This window comes from Scyliorhinus canicula, chromosome 16 (assembly GCF_902713615.1).
Source record: "Scyliorhinus canicula chromosome 16, sScyCan1.1, whole genome shotgun sequence".
Taxonomy (NCBI): domain Eukaryota; kingdom Metazoa; phylum Chordata; class Chondrichthyes; order Carcharhiniformes; family Scyliorhinidae; genus Scyliorhinus; species Scyliorhinus canicula.
In genome coordinates, this window is record NC_052161.1 from 142472183 (window position 1) to 142485108 (window position 12926).

Here is a 12926-nt window from a genome sequence, read left to right on the forward strand (position 1 = left end):
ATCATTCAGGTTGACGATACTTGTTTAATTGCCTGAATATTCAGAAACCTTAAAGTGACAATGCTCTTCCTCACAATTATTTTAGGTATATACTATATATATACACTATATACTAAGTATGTATACTGTACATATATACAATATATACTCAGCATGTACACTGTATATCTACAATATATACTCGGTATGTACACTGTATATCTACAATATATACTCAGTATATATACTGTATATCTACAACATATACTCAGTATATATACTGTATATCTACAATATATACTCATATATACTGTATATCTACAACATATACTCAGTATATATACTGTATATCTACCATATATACTCAGTATATATACTGTATATCTACAATATATACTCATATATACTGTATATCTACAACATATACTCAGTATATATACTGTATATCTACAATATATACTCAGTATATATACTGTATATCTACAATATATACTCAGTATATATACTGTATATCTACAATATATACTCAGTATATATACTGTATATCTACAATATATACTCAGTATATATACTGTATATCTACAACATATACTCAGTATATATACTGTATATCTACAATATATACTCAGTATATATACTGTATATCTACAACATATACTCAGTATATATACTGTATATCTACAATATATACTCAGTATATATACTGTATATCTACAACATATACTCAGTATATATACTGTATATCTACAATATATACTCAGTATATATACTGTATATCTACAATATATACTCAGTATGTACGCTGTATATCTACAATATATACTCAGTATATATACTGTATATCTACAATATATACTCAGTATATATGCTGTATATCTACAACATATACTCAGTATGTACACTGTATATCTACAATATATACTCAGTATATATACTGTATATCTACAACATATACTCAGTATATATACTGTATATCTACAATATATACTCAGTATATATACTGTATATCTACAACATATACTCAGTATATATACTGTATATCTACAACATATGCTCAGTATATATACTGTATATCTACAACATATACTCAGTATATATACTGTATATCTACAACATATACTCAGTATGTACACTGTATATCTACAACATATACTCAGTATATATACTGTATATCTACAATATATACTCAGTATATATACTGTATATCTACAATATATACTCAGTATATATACTGTATATCTACAATATATACTCAGTATATATACTGTATATCTACAATATATACTCAGTATATATACTGTATATCTACAACATATGCTCAGTATATATACTGTATATCTACAACATATACTCAGTATATATACTGTATATCTACAACATATACTCAGTATGTACACTGTATATCTACAACATATACTCAGTATATATACTGTATATCTACAACATATACTCAGTATGTACACTGTATATCTACAACATATACTCAGTATGTACACTGTATATCTACAACATATACTCAGTATATATACTGTATATCTACAATATATACTCAGTATATATACTGTATATCTACAATATATACTCAGTATATATACTCTATATCTACAATATATACTCAGTATATATACTGTATATCTACAATATATACTCAGTATATATACTGTATATCTACAATATATACTCAGTATGTACACTATATACCTACAATATATACTCAGTATGTACACTGTATACATACAATATATACTCAGTATGTACACTGTATATCTACAATATATACTCAGTATGTACACTGTATATCTACAATATATACTCAGTATATATACTGTATACATACAATATATACTCAGTATGTACACTATATACCTACAATATATACTCAGTATGTACACTGTATACATACAATATATACTCAGTATGTACACTGTATATCTACAATATATACTCAGTATGTACACTGTATATCTACAATATATACTCAGTATATATACTGTATACATACAATATATACTCAGTATGTACACTATATACCTACAATATATACTCAGTATGTACACTGTATACATACAATATATACTCAGTATGTACACTACATACCTACAATATATACTCAGTATGTACACTGTATATCTACAAGATATACTCAGTATATATACAGTATACATACAATATATACTCAGTATGTACACTACTTACCTACAATATATACTCAGTATGTATACCTTATACATGCAATATATACTTATTATGTATATTGTATACCTATAATATATACTTAGTATGTATCCTGTATTGAGACAATATATATTCAGTATGTATACTGTATACCTACAATACGTGCTCGGTATGTATACTGTATATCTACAATATATATCTACAGAATATATCCTCAGTGGCCAACAATAACTTGTATTTATTTAGTGCCATTAACGTAGTGAATTGTTCCAGGGTTTTTCACAAGATATTATCAAACAAAGTTGACATTGAACCACAGGTGAGCTTAAGGCAGGTAAGCAAAAGTTTGGTCAAAAAGGTTTGACCATAGAATCCATACAGTGCACAAGGAGGCCATTCAGCCCATCTAGTCTGCACCAACCCTTCAAAAGAGTACCCATACCCAGCCCCACTCCCCTGCCCTATCCCGTAACCCAGTGTTCTTCAAACTTTTTTTCCGGGCTTCCATTTTTACCAACCAGCCAACCTTCGGGACCCAACCTGGCCGACCTTCGCAACCCACGCTGGCCGACCTTCGCAACCCACGCTGGCCGACCTTCGCGACCCACGCCGGCCGACCTTTGCAACCCATGCCAGCTGACCTGCGCGACCCACGCCGGCCAACCTTCGCAACCCATGCCAGCCGACCTTCGCGACCCACCATTTTCTCTTACCTTGTTTGCTGCTGACAAAAATGGAGGAAATGGTTTTGGGTCCCTTTGGATCTCGTACACGCTCCTCAAATGGAACCTGTTGGATAAAGGTGAAGCTTTCCTGTGTCGGAAAGTATTGAGTCCCCATCTGTCCAAAGTTCTGCATTTTTTTCCTGTAAATTTTTATCAAATAAACCCCCCCGAACTTGTAAAAAAAATAAAATGAATAAAATAAATGAAAAAAAATTAAATGAATAAAATAAATGAATAAAAACCACTACAGGACTTGTAAACCAAAAGGTTGCAACTGTTTAAAAAAATAGCGGCCGCACTGCCTATGCGTGCCTGCTAATCGTGCGCGCATGCGCAATGCGGGCAAATTTTTTAACATGTTCTCTGAATGTGTATGTGCGTCGATCATCAATGCGGCTGAATTTTTTTAACATGTTTGCAGCCGCTTGCAGCCGGCGTTATTAAAAGCGGGGATTTGCGCAATCGGGAGCGCGGCGGACAACGGCTCCGCGATCCTCCCGACACCCGCCCGCGACCCACCCGCGGGTCGCGCCCCCAACTTTGAACAACACTGCCGTAACCCATTGATCATGGCCGATCCACCTGACCTGCACATCTTTAGACTGTGGGAGGAAACCCATGCAGACACGGAGAGAACGCGCAGACGCCGCACAGACAGTCACCCAAGGCCAAATTGAACCCAGGTCCCTGGCGCTGTGAGGCAGCAATGCTAACCATTGTGCCACCGTGCCATACTCCTAGGAGGGAAGCGAGGTACAGAGGCAGAGAGTAACTGTGGGAGCCTGCCAGGCAGACCCAGTAATATTTCTGGGGTGTTGTTTTGCCACCGGCCACCAGGTGTCAGCAGAGTTTTATTTATCCGTTAACGGCCGGCATTAGTGTGAGGTGGAAATTCTTCAAATTTGATGCAGAGGATTTTGTTAAATTTCAATAAATCTGTAAATGTAAATGTTGCCACAGTCCCAGAGGACCATAGGCTGTTCTCCACTTTGAGAGAGAGCTGACTGGTGGTGATTTAACCAGGGGCTCATCACAGCTCTGTAAAGTCGACTTGCAGGAAAACATGGGCTGGATTCTGCGACTCTGGGGCTATGTCCCTATGCCGGCGTGGGAACGGTTACGCCAGAAGAAATGGTGTAAAGCTGCCCCGATTCCCCATTTGCTGGGGGCTAGCATGCCGGCAGCGTAGAGCAGCCGACTCTAGCTGCCAATACGGCCCAGAGAATTGCCGGGGTCTGTGGCTGCGCCCTGCTACATGGTGGAGGTGTCCGCGGACCAGGCCTGAGAAATAGTGCATTTGAGGATGGGAGAGGCGCAGTGTGAGGCAGGGTTGGGGAGAGACCAGGGTGGAATTTAAAAATGAAGATGAGAATTTGTAATTCAATGTACTAGGAGACACAAAGACAGATCAAGGAGGACGGAGATGGTGGGCAAGTAGGGTTTGGCAAGGCTCTGGATGGAGACAGCTCAGCCCCGGCCAGATTGGGACATGTGGAGAGTCGAGGTTTCAGAGGACAGCAAGGAGGGGGTTGGAGAGACTGAAGTGTTTGGGGACGGTGAGGGGCGGTCAGATAAAGTCAAACCAGGTTTAGCACACTGGGCTAAATCACTGGCTTTCAAAGCAGACCAAGGCAGGCCAGCAGCACGGTTCAATTCCCGTACCAGCCTCCCCGAACAGGTGTCGGAATATGGCGACTAGGGGCTTTTCACAGTAACTTCATTGAGGCCCACTCGTGACAATAAGCCATTTTCATTTCATTTTTCATCACTGAGGTAGGAAGGAGAGATCTTTGTGAGGAACCGGGTGTGGGATCTGAAACTGAGCTCTGAGCTAAACATGCAGATCAACTTTTCCCATGAGCAAGTGAGAGATCAGGGATGAGAATGGAATCTGAGGCGGATCAGCATCATTCAGGGCGAGGGCTGGAAGTTAGGGCGTTTCTGACTTGTCAGTTGTGAATCATCTATAACTTGAAGCGATTCAGACAGAAACGGAGCGAATGGAAAAACCCAGTAAATTGCAGCCTTTGTGTGAGCAAACGGCATTTTAGAGTCAGATTGGAAATCCAAATTTCTCGGATGATATTTCTGTGCAGTGTTCAGATTAAATCTTCCCCAACTTTCACTGCATTTATAATAAGAAACAGGAGCACAGGTAGGCCATTCGTGCTCACTCCACCATTCAACACGATCACGGTTCAGTGGATTGGCCGTGCTAAATTGCCCATTAGTGGCCAGGGATGTGCAGGTTAGGTGGGGTTGCGGGGGTGGGGTGGCAGGAGTGGGCATGGGCGGGTTGCTCTCAGAGGGTTGGTGCAAACTCTATTCTTAAAAATAAATTTAGAGAACCCAATTTTATTTCCAATTAAGGGGCAATTTAGCGTGGCCAATCCACCTAACCTGCACAACTTTGGGGTGTGGGGGTGAAACCCACGCAGACACGGGGCGAACTCCACACAGACAGTGACCCAGGGATGGGTCAAAGAACAAAGAACAACGAACAATACAGCACAGGAACAGGCCCTTTGGCCCTACAAGCCTGTACTGGTCATGATACCACCCTTGACCTAGGGCAGCACGGTGGCGCAGTGGTTAGCACTGCTGTCTCACAGCAGAACCTCTTCCAGAGGTTCATTCCCGGCTCTGGGTCACTGTCTGTGTGGAGTTTGCACATTCTCCCCATGTTTGTGTGGGTTTCGCCCCCACAACCCAAAGATGTGCAAGGTAGGTGGATTTGCCATGATAAATTGCCCCTTCATTGGAAAAAATTAATTGGATACTCGAAATTTTTAAAAAAGTGAGTCCACCCTTGGCCCAAACCCGAAAGAACAAAGAACAATACAGGTCAGTGCAAACTCAATGGGCCGAATGGCTTCCTTCTGCATTATAGAGATTGTGCGATTCTACGGCTGATCCCCGACTTGCTCACACCCTCTACACATTCTGTAAGTCCCTTGGCACTCACAAATCTATCTCAGAGTTTAATACATTCAACAGCTGAACCTCCACAACCCCTTGAAGCAGTGAGTTCCAAAGATTCACGTGAAGAAATTTCTCTTCATCTCAGGCCGAGATGGCTGACCCCCTATTCTGCTGTGGCGATGCCGGTGTTGGACTGGGGTGAGCACAGTAAGAAGTCTTACAACACCAGGTTAAAGTCCAACAGGTTTGTTTCAAACACTAGCTTTCGGAGCACTGCTCCTTCCTCAGGTGAATGAAGAGGTGGGTTCCACAAACATATATATAGACAAAATCAGTGATGCCAGACAATGCTTAGAATGCGAGTCTTTGCAGGCAATTAAGAATTTACAGGTCCAGAGGGAACGACTGGAGAGAGGGATAATCCCAGGTTCAAGAGGTGTGAATTGTCTCAAACCAGGACAGTTGGTAGGATTTCGCAAGCCCAGGCCAGATAGTGGGGGATGAATGTAATGCGACATGAATCCCAGGTCCCGGTTGAGGCCGCACTCATGTGTGCGGAACTTGGTTATCAGTTTCTGCTCGGCGATTCTGCGTTGTCGGGCGTCCTGAAGGCCGCCTTGGAGAACGCTTACCCGGAGATCAGAGGCTGAATGCCCTTGACTGCTGAAGTGTTCCCCTACTGGAAGGGAACATTCCTGCCTGGTGATTGTCGCGCGATGTCCGTTCATCTGTTGTTGCAGCGTCTGCATGATCTCGCCAATGTACCACGCTTCGGGACATCCTTTCCTGCAGCGTATGAGATAGACAACGTTGGCCGATTCGCACAAGTATGTACCGCGTACCTGGTGCCTGGTGTTCTTACATGCGATGGTGGTACCCATGTCGATGATCTGGCACGTCTTGCAGAGAATTCATGTCTCATTACTTTTGCCCCAGGATCGCGACCCCAATAGTCTTTGAATGCAGTCCCGAGTGAAAGATCTGTCTGACCCAGCCTTTCCTCATTCTGATCTGGTCCGTTACTCCAAGGTGCGTCTCCTGTAACAATGAGAACCGGGTTTAAACCTGCCAACTGTCCCTGCGAAAACATTCTGCAAAAACAGAACCAGCCAAATTTTCTGACTTTAAATCTGAATTTTGGAGGGTTCAAAACACAGGGTAGTTTCCCAATGGAAGTTGAATCCTCTTGGGCAATTTCTTTGGAATCAATGCATGGGGGCAGTTGAGGAATTATCCAGTGCATCTTCCGGGGTACCTCCGGGTTAGAAACTTGCGGAAAAGGAAGATCTGAGTCATTATTCCAGAATTACCTGTGCGCCTTTTTAATTACCAGAGCTACTCTCACGGGGTTGTGAGTCAGGACCAACCAGGCTAGCGTTAAAGCCTCATAATCTCATGCCAGAAGTGTTTTGTTGACAGACGAATGACTAGAATGATTCAGAACTTTATCCAGGGTTATTTTAATCAATGTGCTTGCAGGCCAGCTGAAATTGTTATCCTGACTCCTGCCGATGGCTTTCCCGTCATTACAAATTCACTGACAGATTTTAGACCCTCGACATAAGGCAGAACTTTTGGTGGAGCAAATAAAATGCTACTAAAATGTAGCCCGCTGGATCTACACGGGCAGCACGTATTCCCTGAGTTTTTGAGGGCGGGGGGGAGCATTGCAAAAACGCGCCGCCCCCGATTCCGGCGTAACTGGTGATTCTCTGGCCGATTGGCGAATGGGATTTCGGCGTCGGAGATCGGAGAATCCCACTTGTGCTCTCATCAATGCCCTGTACAGTTCCAGTAAAATTTCCCTACTTTTATATTCTAATCTCCTTTGCAATAAACTCCAACATTCCATTTGCCTTCCACCCCACTGGCTGGACCTGCACATTCACTTTTTGTGCTTCATGTCCCAGGACACCCAGATCCCTCTGTAACACCGAATTCTGCAATCTCTCCCCATTTAAACAATATCTTGTTTTCTATTCTTCCAGCCCAGTTGACAAATGCACATTTATCCACAATATGCTCCATTTGACAATTCTTTTGCCCACCCATGAACCTGCTAATGTCCCTTTGCAGACTCTCCCCCTGCTCCTCCAGGCGTATCTGGGGTCATCAGCTTCAGTCACCAAACATTCGGACCCTCCATCCAGGTCATTGATTTAAATTGTAAATAGTTGAGACCCCAGCACTGACCCCCCCCCTGTGCCAACCCACTTGTCCCAGCTCGCCAACCTGAAAAAGACTCATGTTTCTCTGATATGTGGGCATGTACTGATCCTGCACAGACACTGTCATCACAGTGTGGTATTTCCATCTCAGGTGGCACTGGAGAACGGGGTCATCTCAGCGATTTACGGAAGGGTTTTGGAGGAAGACGGGGTGTCCTGGGGGAGGGTTAAGGTGAAGTGGGAGAAAAGGTTGGGGGTAATGCTGGAGGAGGGTCTGTTTGTGAAGTGTTGCGGAGGGTAAACATCTATAATAATCTTTATTGTCACAAGTAGGCTGACATTAACACTGCAATGAAGTTACTGTGAAAAGCCCCTAGACGTCACATTCCGGCGCCTGTTCAGGTACACAGAGGGAGAATTCAGAATGTCCAATTCACCGAACAGCACGGGTGGGATTCTCCCCAACCCGGCTGGGCGGGCGGTCCTGGAGCCGAGGTGTGTCGTGAACCACTCCGGCGTGAACCACCCCGAATATGGCTTCATTGGGACCGTGCTCCACAGCCACATGTAAGACCCCCAGAATGCTGCTGAACGCTGTCCTCCAAAACCTTTCCAGCTTCGGGCAGACCCAAAACAATATGCACATGGTCTGTGGGGCTCCTCCCCCATCATCACAGACACCCTCCACCCTCTCGAACAAGCCGGTTCATCCTTGATGTTGTGAGGTGCGCCCTGTCCGCACTGCCAGTGACCCAAGCCGGGAATGCACCTGGGACCCTGGTGCTGTGAAACACCAGTGCTACCCATTGTGCTACCGTGCCGCCTCGACTTTGTGTGTGAGGCTGGGGCTGAAGGTCGTGTACAGGACACAAGAATTAGCCGGTTGTTCGAGGGGGTGGAGGGTGTCTGTGATGATGGGGGAGGAGCTCCGCGGACCATGTGCATATTGTTTTGGGTCTGCCCAAAGCTGGAAAGGTTTTGGAGGACAGCGTTCAGCACCATTCCGGGGGCCTTACATGTGGCTGTGGAGCTCGGTCCCAATGAAGCCATATTCGGGGTGTTGGACCGGCTGGAGCTGCAGGTGGCAGCGGGCGCAGATGTTTTAGCCTTCGCCTCGCTGATTGCTCGTACTGAGGGGGTGGTCCTGGGGGGCTGAGGGGATTTTGTGGGGGTTGTTATATATTGTAAAATTTTTGAAAATTTGCTGAATGAAAATACTTTTAAAAACCTCATGTTCTGTCAGGTGATAGAATCAGCTCCAACTACGCAATCTGCGAGAACGGCTCAAGGTACAGGAAACAGCTTCTCATACATTACCCAGCATTTAAAAAAGGGACAAATGAACGGCTGCATCTGAATATCACCAACACGAGACTTCCTGACCACCTCAACTGTTCTGAAACGGACACCAGGGAAGTTACTGCTCTGCCTCGAAATAGCAGCCGAATAATCCAGGTGTCAGTTTAAAGTCAGCACAGATTTTACTCATGTATCTGGACAACCACATCTTGTACTTTGAGCTGAAATGTTCAGTCCTGTCTGTACAATCTGTTCGTCCCCTGACAAGCCTTGTGTACCTGTTATTTCTATAGGTACAAGACGTGGGTGTCGCATCAATCATTTAGAATTGAGATGAATACCTCATTACCAATGTGTGGAACAATTACATTGTTTGCATACAAAACTGTCACTGCTCTCAGTGTTTGACGTTTAAACCAGTGCTGGTGGTTGTATATTTATTTAATTTGATTTTATGCATTGGATTAAATGTATTTCATTGTTACTTAGCGAATCAGCAGCCAGTGGTTTAATGCTGCAGACATTGTGTTTGTTCTGTAATGGAAAGGGAAGGTTGGAGGAAATGGAAAATAAGGGGCTGGATTCCCCGCTGGCTGACGATGAGGCGGAGAATCAGTTCCCACTCCTAAATTGTGGCGGGTGCCGATGTGGCGCCAAATTGCGATTGTCTGTCACCTCGACAGGAGCGTCAATGAGTTCCGGAACACATGTACAGTCGACACCTTTTGCACATCATTAGAGGGCCTGGTATTCTCCTGGGACTCCGCGATTCTCCGTCTTCAATGGAGAGAGAGGGGGTACAGAAAGTGTCCAACATCGCCAGAGTGTGCTGACAGTTGTGCCACTGGCTGGGGGGCTTCTGCCAGGGCTGGGGGGTGTAGCGAGGAGTGTCCAGGAGGTGGGCTGTGGGGTTGGGGTGAATGGACATGGGACACCATTGCCGCAGCCGGCAAGGCAGCCATGCATCTGTGCACACTGCTAACGGCCCACTTATAACCTGGTGCCAAGGGTCGTATAGGTGCCCCCCCCAGGGCACCCCCCTAGGTGCCTTCCAACCCCAGCCGACCCATCAGCTGTATGGGCGCGCTCCAGCACCACCAGTTCCACCTTGTTGGCTGGGATGAGTGTGTGTGGGGAGTGTAATGTGTGTGCGTGGCTGGGAATAGTGTGTGTGGGGAGTGTAATGTGTGTGTGGGGATTGTAATGTGTGTGTGAGGCTGGGATGAGTGTGTGTGGGGAGTGTAATGTGTGTGTGGGGCTGGGATGAGTGTGTGTGGGGAGTGTAATGTGTATGTGTGGCTGGGATGAGTGTGTGTGGGGGGGTGTAATGTGTGTGTGTGGCTGGGATGAGTGTGTGTGGGGGGTGTAATGTGTGTGTGGGGCTGGGATGAGTGTGTGTGGGGAGTGTAATGTGTATGTGTGGCTGGGATGAGTGTGTGTGGGGGGTGTAATGTGTGTGGTGGGGCTGGGATGAGTGTGTGTGGGGAGTGTAAAGTGTGTGTGGGGCTGGAATGAGTGTGTGTGGGGAGTGTAATGTGTTTGTGTGGCTGGGATGAGTGTGTGTGGGGAGTGTAATGTGTGTGTGCGGCTGGGATGAGTGTGTGTGGGGAGTGTAATGTGTGTGGGGCTGGGATGAGTGTGTGTGGGGAGTGTAATGTGTGTGTGCGGCTGGGATGAGTGTGTGGGGGGGGTGTAATGTGTGTGGGGCTGGGATGAGTGTGTGTAGGGAGTGTAATGTGTGTGTGCGGCTGGGATGAGTGTGGGTGGGGAGTGTAATGTGTGTGTGCGGCTGGGATGAGTGTGTGTGGGGGGTGTAATGTGTGTGTGTGGCTGGGATGAGTGTGGGTGGGGAGTGTAATGTGTGTGTGCGGCTGGGATGAGTGTGTGTGGGGAGTGTAATGTGTGTGTGCGGCTGGGATGAGTGTGGGTGGGGAGTGTAATGTGTGTGTGCGGCTGGGATGAGTGTGTGTGGGGAGTGTAATGTGTGTGTGCGGCTGGGATGTGTGTGTGTGGGGAGTGTAATGTGTTTGTGTGGCTGGGATGAGTGTGTGTGGGGAGTGTAACGTGTGTGTGCGGCTGGGATGAGTGTGTGTGGGGAGTGTAATGTGTGTGTGCGGCTGGGATGAGTGTGTGTGGGGAGTGTAATGTGTGTGGGGCTGGGATGAGTGTGTGTGGGGAGTGTAATGTGTGTGTGCGGCTGGGATGAGTGTATGGGGGGGGGGGTGTAATGTGTGTGGGGCTGGGATGAGTGTGTGTAGGGAGTGTAATGTGTGTGTGCGGCTGGGATGAGTGTGGGTGGGGAGTGTAATGTGTGTGTGCGGCTGGGATGAGTGTGTGTGGGGAGTGTAATGTGTGTGTGTGGCTGGGATGAGTGTGGGTGGGGAGTGTAATGTGTGTGTGCGGCTGGGATGAGTGTGTGTGGGGAGTGTAATGTGTGTGTGGGGCTGGGATGAGTGTGTGTGGGGAGTGTAATGTGTGTGTGCGGCTGGGATGAGTGTGGGTGGGGAGTGTAATGTGTGTGTGCGGCTGGGGATGAGTGTGTGTGGGGAGTGTAATGTGTATGCGGCTGGGATGAGTGTGTGTGGGGAGTGTAATGTGTGTGTGCGGCTGGGATGAGTGTGTGTGGGGAGTGTAATGTGTGTGTGGGGCTGGGATGAGTGTGTGTGGGGAGTGTAATGTGTGTGTGGGGCTGGGATGAGTGTGTGTGGGGAGTGTAATGTGTGTGTGGGGCTGGGATGAGTGTGTGTGGGGAGTGTAATGTGTGTGTGCGGCTGGGATGAGTGTGTGGGGGGAGTGTAATGTGTGTGTGGGGCTGGGATGAGTGTGTGTGGGGAGTGTAATGTGTGTGTGCGGCTGGGATGAGTGTGTGGGGGGGAGTGTAATGTGTGTGTGGGGCTGGGATGAGTGTGTGTGGGGAGTGCAGTGTGTGTGGGGAGTGTAATGTGTGTGTGAGGCTGGGATGAGTGTGTGTGGGGAGTGTAATGTGTGTGTGGGGCTGGGATGATTGTGTGTGGGGAGTGCAGTGTGTGTGGGGAGTGTAATGTGTGTGTGAGGCTGGGATGAGTGTGTGTGGGGAGTGTAATGTGTGTGTGGGGCTGGGATGAGTGTGTGTGGGGAGTGCAGTGTGTGTGGGGAGTGTAATGTGTGTGTGAGGCTGGGATGAGTCTGTGTGGGGAGTGTAATGTGTGTGTGCGGCTGGGATGAGTGTGTGTGGGGAGTGTAATGTGTGTGTGAGGCTGGGATGAGTGTGTGTGGGGAGTGTAATGTGTGTGTGGGGCTGGGATGAGTGTGTGTGGGGAGTGCAGTGTGTGTGGGGAGTGTAATGTGTGTGTGAGGCTGGGATGAGTGTGTGTGGGGAGTGTAATGTGTGTGTGAGGCTGGGATGAGTGTGTGTGGGGAGTGTAATGTGTGTGTGCGGCTGTGGTGAGTGTGTGTGGGGAGTGTAATGTGTGTGTGGGGCTGGGATGAGTGTGTGTGGGGAGTGTAATGTGTGTGGGGCTGGGATGAGTGTGTGTGGAGAGTGTAATGTGTGTGTGGAGCTGGGATGAGTGTGTGTGGGGAGTGTAATGTGTGTGTGTGGCTGGAATGAGTGTGTGTGGGGAGTGTAATGTGTGTGTGGGGCTGGGATGAGTGTGTGTGGGGAGTGTAATGTGTGTGC